This window comes from Populus euphratica, unplaced genomic scaffold, assembly GCF_000495115.2.
Source record: "Populus euphratica unplaced genomic scaffold, PopEup_1.0 scaffold327.1, whole genome shotgun sequence".
In the NCBI taxonomy this organism is placed as follows: domain Eukaryota; kingdom Viridiplantae; phylum Streptophyta; class Magnoliopsida; order Malpighiales; family Salicaceae; genus Populus; species Populus euphratica.
This window is the reverse complement of record NW_011500214.1, coordinates 67,700-76,177: the sequence shown is the minus strand read 5'-3', so window position 1 is coordinate 76,177 and position 8,478 is coordinate 67,700. Positions and strand designations below refer to the sequence as shown.

The 8,478-nt window shown below is 33.3% G+C and overlaps 1 pseudogene; it reads left to right on the top strand.

Moving 5' to 3' along the window:
* The first annotated feature begins 1,038 nt into the window (after positions 1-1,038).
* LOC105112175 (calcium-binding protein 39-like) lies at positions 1,039-8,281 on the top strand (annotated as a pseudogene).
* The last annotated feature ends 197 nt before the right edge of the window (positions 8,282-8,478 follow it).

Genomic DNA, 8,478 nt, shown 5'->3' with positions numbered 1-8,478 from the left:
AGAGCGAGTGATTCCACGTGTCAACAGTGGTAGTGTTGCATGGTTCAACATGCTGCCGAGATTACCTAGCTGCCTTGGAAAGTTTCTAACAACCCCTAGACAACCACAATCTTGGAAAGTCAATTCCTAACCCTAAACAATTTATTTTATAAATTATTAGTTTTGGGGACAAATTATTAGTTGTGCATATAGTTTTGGAACTATTTAATGATTATTTATGATTGATTGAGCTGTTAAAATAAAAATTATCAATTTGTCTTTATTGCATAGGGTTAAGCCTCTTAAAAATAGATTATACCTGCATATTTTTCTATATAAAAAAAATCATAAATAATAGTTTTTACTTTGCATGTATTTTTTTGATTTAATAATTAGTTTTTAAAACAATGAGAATTTGACATATATTTCAAAAACACCAAATAAAATTTTATTTTATTAATATTTAGAATTATAAATTTATATATAAGATGCATTTCATGTATTAAATAAAAAGACTAACTTTTTTTTTCTTTTTCGACTTTAGCATAGTTAGGTTTTAAATTGATAAGATAAAAACCTTTTTATTAAAAAAAACTTTTTTTTACCATAAATAGAATAACAATTAGAAAACACAATATTTTCTTAGTTTATATTATATAGATAAACAATACAGTTTATATTAGATAAGATATATTAAGGGTTCTAATATCTTCTCTTTATGCAATTACTCCTCTTACTTGAAATCTGAAATCAATTAGGATTTTTATTGACCAAAACACTAGGTAACAATTTTTATTTTGTTTTTTTATTGATAAAAAAACAAGAATTTCGTGTTCTTTTCACTTATTTCATTCTTAATTATTCCTAATTTAGGGTGATAATTATCGTAATATTGCTCACATAAAATAATTTTAAATTTTTTTTAATTAAATTATATTTTAATAGATTATTCAAATTATTTTTATACCCATAAAATCAATTGAATTATATGGATTATAGCAAGATGTGCATAATCGAACCCGGGTCAGTTTAATAGATATGCTTTTTACCATTTTATTTTTCAACACCTGTCACTTTTAAGCTGACGTGCTAAGCCACATGTAATTCGACTAATATATGTGTCTTTCTTTCACCTCACCAGTCATCGGAAAATTGATCAAAACTCAGTCGGAGGAGCTCCTTAGAAAAAGTTAAAAAGAAGAAGAAGAAGAAGAAGAAAGGTTACATTAAACCAAAATCCATTGGTTGAAAAACAGGGAGACGGCAGAGATACGGCAGCATAATAGATATATATATTACAATTTAGAGCTATGGCAAGCCTGAGTGATAAATGAGGGTAGAAATAATACTTTTTTTTTAATAAAAAAAAAGCCTTTTTTGATCGATCGGTCGACGAGATGTCGTTTTCATTCTTCAAGGCGTCACGCCCGAAGACACCACAAGAAGTGGTGAAAACAATCAAAGATAGCCTCATGGCTCTTGATACCAAAACCGTTGTTGAAGTTAAAGCCCTCGAAAAGGTATCCTCTCTCTCTATTTTTATTTATTTATTTATTTAATGATTACTGGCTTGTTATTTGATGATCAATTGCAGATTAATTTTTCCTTGTTTTATTAGATTAAATACAGACATAATTACTGTTTTGTTTATGTAATTATTTGTCAATTGTGAGAAATATATAAAAAAATTAAAAATTCTGTTGATGGTGGTTAGGATGCATAGACGTAATTATTTGTTATGTGAAACGCAGTTGGCGAAAACAATTTTTTTAAATTTAAAAATGCAATTTGCGAGGCGAAAATTAGGGTTTTTAGTGATTCTGGATGCATCATTGGGATTTAATTGATTGTTGATTGATTTTGAAAGTTATAACAGGCATGGGAAGAGGTGGAGAAGAATTTTGTGACATTGAGATGTATGCTGTGTGGAGATGGGGAGGTAGAAGCGAATATGGATCAAGTTTCGCAATTAGCACTTGAAGTTTGCAAAGAGGATGTTCCTGCTCTTATGATTCAAAAGTTACCAAATTTGGGATGGGAAGTAAGTGCTGCTGCTACCCCATTCCTATGGTTAGCTCATGCAGTCTGTTTAGTCTTTTTTTTTTTTTTTTTTGGTTGCCGCAGAAGAGATTATAATTTCTTAGTTTATGTTGAAATGCAGGCGAGAAAGGATTTAGTCCATTGCTGGTCCATATTGTTGAAGCAGAAGGTTGACTCCGGATATTGCTCTGTAGAATACATAGAGAACCATGTCTTGTGGGCCTTTCGGGATATAGGTCTTTGGTTTCTTCTGATTATCATTTTTTTTTTTTGTATGGGTATTTAGGGGGTATTTGAGAGTGTGGTAGTGGTTGTTTTTCAAAATGTATTTTACTCGAAAATGCATAAAAAATAATGTATTTTTATTTTATTTTAAAAAAATAATTTTTGACATCAATACATCAAAACAATTTAAAAATATAAAAAAATTAATTTTAAGCAAAAAAAATCAAATTTTTGGGAAATGTTGTTTTAAACGCGTCCTTAATCTTTATGGAGTCTTCCTTAGTACTGCTATGTGAAAACATTTTCTGCCCAAGAAGAAAACAGGGTTCTTTCATCTAAAAGAGTTGGAATTTTGTGTCTATTACCAAATTGTAATTCAGAATGATAATGTTGCGGGAAAATAAAATGAAATAAGAGAATAACTGACGTCAAAGATCCTTCTAAATTTTTTCATAAGGGTATCATAAGAAAATAGTACCCTAGTCAACGAAGTGAAAAAAATTGTTTTTGCTTAAGGACCATAAAATGTGTCTAGTTTTTGTGCCCAAAGTTATTTGTTTCAAGATTATTTTCTCTGTTAGAAGGTTTAAATCATACTTGCTATTGTGTGATGGTTGGAAGAAGGGATTTGAGTTTTTGGAAGTTGTAGAAACTATTAGAGACACACTAGTAGGTTTTCTTCAAATGACACCTGAAGGATAGAAAACTTAAGGTTCATACCTAGGGTTCTTTGGAGTTACAGCTAACAGTAACTTGAGTCATAATCAAAAGCAAATTGCTGGAAATTTTATTTGGAAACTGATTTCCTCTCTGTATTGAACAATTATATAACCTAATATAGTAGTTGTCCTATTTAAAGTAGGAAAAACCTAATAAACCTAATTAATCTTTAGGACTAATAAAATACCGCATTAAAAAAATTAAACCTAGATAAATTTTCCAGATTTTCCTGCAAATCTGGATATTACTGCTGCAAAAATACATTAATTTTTCTTATATTGTTGTACGTGCTGCTTTTTTCATATGGAGTCTCTGTGAATAAGAAATTTCATCAAAGTGATATTGTATGAGACTTAAGGTTTTACTCTCTGAACAGCTACTATGATAACAAGTAAATTGCCTTGAACTGTGGACTTATGCTAAGGGAATGCATAAAACCTCCGACACTTGCAAAGTAAGACATTCAAGCTCTTTTTTTATTTCTTTTGTGGCCACTGTGTTATAGCTAAAACTCTTAAAAATTTTAATTTGATGGTATCAGTGGAAGGAGCTCTATTTTCATCCTTGAATAATTGTTCAGTGCACAAAAGTATTAGTATTGAAATATGGAAATAGTGACTCTTATGTGCTTCTTATTTGGCCTATATGTAAGCTTCATCTTCATGGAACTTTCTTGTAGTTTGGCATCCTCATCTGTTTGTATTTATGATCATCAGACATCATTACCATTATTGTGATGACCTTTGACTCCATTGGATTACAATCACACTCATAGGAGGCCTTCTTGAGATGAGACTTCAGGTGGTCGGGGCTTTGAATCCATAGCTTTTATGTCACCCATAAGTGTGAGACAGCAAGAGGTTTGAGTTCTCATTAACAGCTCAGCGCAGTCACTGTTTCTCATGCACAGTGAGAAATTTGGACCTTCTTAGGGGAGAGGATTTTTATAATGTGTTTGTAAGCATGAGGAGTTGCATATCTTTTTTTTTCCTGAATAGAAACACATGGAGATTTGTGCCTGTGGAATTGTGAAAATTTCAACACATTATTTGGTAGAACTCCTTCCTGTATTTATTTTTTTCTGTATTCATTATTTGATGTTTACATTCCAAAATATTTTTTTATAGTTAATGGTTCATGTGAGAGATTCCCTGGAAAATAGGAGATTAATAACTCTTAGTCTGAGTACCAGTGACCTGGGGCTGGTTAGAATTTAGTTTTATCAAGCTGATTTCACTGGGATCTGTTTCGTGATTTCCATACTTTTGTAAAATACCTTTTGTGATATCATCTCCATCAATGGAAAGGACTGCTCATGCGTGACCTGGGTTTCTTTATGATTTTTTTTTTGTTGTGCTCATTGGTTGTTGCTTCTACCCTGGTCCTTGCGATCTTTCACTGGTTATGGCAATTTGAACTGTGCTCACTGCTGCTAAAGTTATTTAATTCCAAAGTTTGAATGCTTTGATATAATTTATTCATTGACTAACTAATTTACTGTAGAGATTAATGGCCCCACTTCCACTGATTGTTAATGGAATTTGATAATTATTAGCATATTGCCTTTCTGAGATTTGAAATTTCAGTCAGTTTCAATTATAACAATTACTCAAAGTTTAAAATGGCTGTTACAGTCAATGCTGCTTTTGATGATTTATTTCTTTATTATGACAAGCAAGTTTTTAAGTTTTCACACAGATAATTTTTGTAGTGATGTTTCAGATGCATATTAGAGTCTGCAAGCTTTGAGTTATTCTTCAAATTTGTGGAATTGCCCAACTTTGATGTTGCTTCCGATGCTTTCTCTACTTTCAAGGTCAGAGTTACAAGTTTGTAAGTTCTTGTGTTTCCTTTCCCTTTTATCTGTTCAAATTTGTGCCTCCATTTATTCCTACTTCTTAAACGTTTTGGTATGCTTGCCAGGATTTACTGACATAACATGGTACTGTGGTTGCTTAGTATCTTACTGCACATTGTGATGAGGTACACTTGCTTGTCAATTTTATGATTTCAGATAGATATAGGGAGGCCAATCTTGGTTGAAATGTTACTTAAAATTTGTTGATCTGCATATGTTAGTTAAAGAATACCCAGAATGTGCTTTGAACAAGAACCTCTTTTTGTGATGATTAATGAATTATACGACAGTCATTGGATTTTGGACTCCTAATATTTGTCTAGACTGTTGAGCAAATCTACTACCATAATAGCTCCATTTCACAATTATCTTTATCTTTTCTCTTGCTTGTGTAAGAAGTGTCTCTTAGCTAATCTTAAAGCACTACTATCCCAGTTCTTTGAACTATATGAAAAACTCTTGACATCTTCTAATTATGTGACAAGAAGGCAATCATTGAAGGTTAGTTTCCACTGTACTTTTTCAGATATCACTCTGCTGTTGCTTTGATCAATAAGTTAACAGTATTATGTTGATTTAGCTTCTTTCAGAATTCCTTTTGGAACCTCCGAGCTCTCATATAATGAAGCACTACATTCTAGAAGTTTGGTACCTTTAAGTCATGATGACTTTGCTGAAGGTATCAAGTCGTTTCTTTTCCACTTTTTATTTCTTGCATCTCAATTTTGATGTTTTTTTTTTTTTGTACGACTAGTTTGATATACTGTGCAATCAAAAGAAACCATAAGTTTTTAATTGGCAATGCTATCTTTGTCAAACCAAAAGTGACAAAGCAAGAAACCTTTGAATGATAGAAAGGCCCTAAAAGATGTGATATTACTGACCTATAAATTCTGGCAATAAGAGGCCACTTCGGTATCAAAGGCTTGAAGTTTTGATCACTGTTAGTGAGAAAACATAATTCATTTTATGTGACTGAGATATAACTCAAATATGAGTTTTTGGATCACTTTGTGTTTCACCATGCTTTTCTGTTCACTGGAAGTCTGGAACGCATTGTAGCTTTATTGTGCCTGTCTGGTAAGTGGTAAAGAGTAGTTCTGATTTATCCAGGCATGTCCTGTGCTATATGATAGATGGGCCTTCTGTGTAAGATCTATTTTGAGATGCACTGTTTTTATTGTCGTTGACCTTCCCCTGCTTGATTTTTCTTTCATTTGTCTGGGCAGGACTCCAGCAAAAATATTCAGATCGCTGCTTTCCACATTTTCAAGGTTTTAGAATCTTCCTCACCCTCTCCTTTTCTTTAGTGTATGTATTTCTTTTTCTAGTTGTGCTCTTGGCTTGGTCATATGGTAGGACATCGATTTCCCATGCTATCATGTCATGTTATGATTCCTTGGCCTTCAAGGTGTTCCAATACCATTAGAACCAAGGAGATTGCTTATCTAGGATAAGTGCAACATTGGCTAATTTTGCTACCCCCATCCAAAGCATAAATCAGTCAAGTTATAGGGCAGACAATCAACTGCAATCGCTGTCTGATATGCATCATCTCTTGCTGAAATTTCCCTTCATGTTAAGTTTTTTGGTGAAATTATATAGGTCATGTTTGGTGGGCAAGTGAAAACTAAACATGGACTTTCCCTTTACCCTTCCATCTCCCCGCTTTCTTTATCCCTCCAAAAAGGGTTGCTGAAGTGTGTTCATTTTTTTAATTTTGTTCGGGTATTTGGTATTTTTCAGTGCATTTAAATTGTCTGAGCTGTTTTCTTGTGTGTGTTGTATTTTTATCAGCACTACCCCAAAAAAATGCATCTCAGGTTATTTCATACTGGTCTTTCTGGTGTCCGTATCTTATGATAAAAACAAATAGTCATTTGCATACTACAGCTTTTTAGTGGAAGATAAACTTTAAGGGGAACTTCCAATGGTTGTTCAATGTCTTTTTGATATGCAATCATCTATTAAATTTCCATGGGGAACATAGACACCATCTCGATTTAAGGTTTCACTACAGTAGCAGAGAGTCTTAGTTGATGCAAGAAACTTCTACAAAGTGTAAGGATATCTATCTGAATGTCTTTTGCTTGCAATCTGCGTCCAAATTTCGTGCTTGATCAAGATGATTGCCGCAGCTGTTCTTGTTTTTGTTGTGCCTCCTTTGCAAAGAAGCAGTGTCCTAGACGTTAAAGATGACAATTGAATTGTATGAAAGGAAAAATAAAGTTGGCTGTTGAGTAGACATGAGGGATAAATAGAGGTCAACATGGCATTGGCTGCTTCGTTTAGATGAAAATATTTTGGAATTGGCCTGGTTGAGTTGCAACTTATAAGTACAGATTTTTTCCATACCTTTTCCTTGATTGAAAGGTTAGGATGCTGTCAAAATTGTGTGATTGTGGTTTCGCTGCGCCTTTGCGGATAGCCAGATTTTGTAACATGGGCCCTCATGCACCTTGGGCAGTGTCAATTGTTGACTTTGTGTTAAATGCTCATCAAATAAGAGTCCTTTATTTTTCGATGATGGTGAAATATTTTGCAGCATAAATGTCATTTATGGTTCCAAGTGTTAAACCCTGTCTTTGTTCTCACGTCAGGTCTTTGTTGCTAATCCTAGCAAGCCAAGAGAAGTAAAAATGATTTTGGCAAAAAACCATGAAAAATTGTTGAAGTTGCTTCTTAACCTCTCAGCTGGAAAAGGTAATTATGCTTTCGAATTGCACCCAGATGCTATGGGTAATAGATACACAAATAGTTTAAGAAATTTCCTTTGAAATCATGTATATAGAAACACTTTTCAATTTTGAAATTTTTTCTGTGGAAATCGATAAAATAGTGTCCTCATCAGGCGCTGAGGATGAACAGTTCGAAGAGGAAAAGTAATTGATCATCAAGGAAATTGATATACTATCTCGCCTGTCAAATCTTGATCCTTAGATCTTCATCCTCAATGCCAGCATTTCCTTTTCTACTCAGATCCTGTTTCAGGTTCATGCTAATCCCGTGATGATTGATTGATCTCTACAACTGATAGTTGCGCAAAATCATGGTGTCAAAGCACGGTAGGAAACATATATAATTGAGAATTGCATGCCTTTGTAATATTTGTTGTGTCAGAAGTCCTACTGAAGTACATCCTGCCGGTTTGTTCGTGGAAGGGTGTCTAGAGTATTGGTTTAGAGTGATCAAAGGCACTGTATCATAAAGAAACTCTCTACCACTGTTGCTTTGTGCATAGTGTTTCAATGTCAAGGCTTGTTTTAACATTGAGCAAAAGATTTAAGCTTGCTATTCTTTTCTGATTCTACCAGTGATGTCTGTATTTCCTACTCCTTCAAGCTAGAGTCATGTCAACTTAGCAGAATTCTAAAGCACTGGAGATGATTTCTTGATGTATGTTGATATATCCAATAATATGGGAATGCAAAGTGCATTATATATTAGCTATTCTCATCTGGTTCTTGGTTTCTGATATTTGGCCTCGCCAGTGCCAACCAAGGCATGTGTATATGAAATGCATGATTAATTTTTTTCTCATTGTTTCATATAAAGGGATTGCATATATAATTAGATTACCAAAGTTACAGTGTCCAGCAAAACCAAATCATTTAAGGGGTTTGTGCAATTGAAATGGATGAGCTTCTAGAACAACA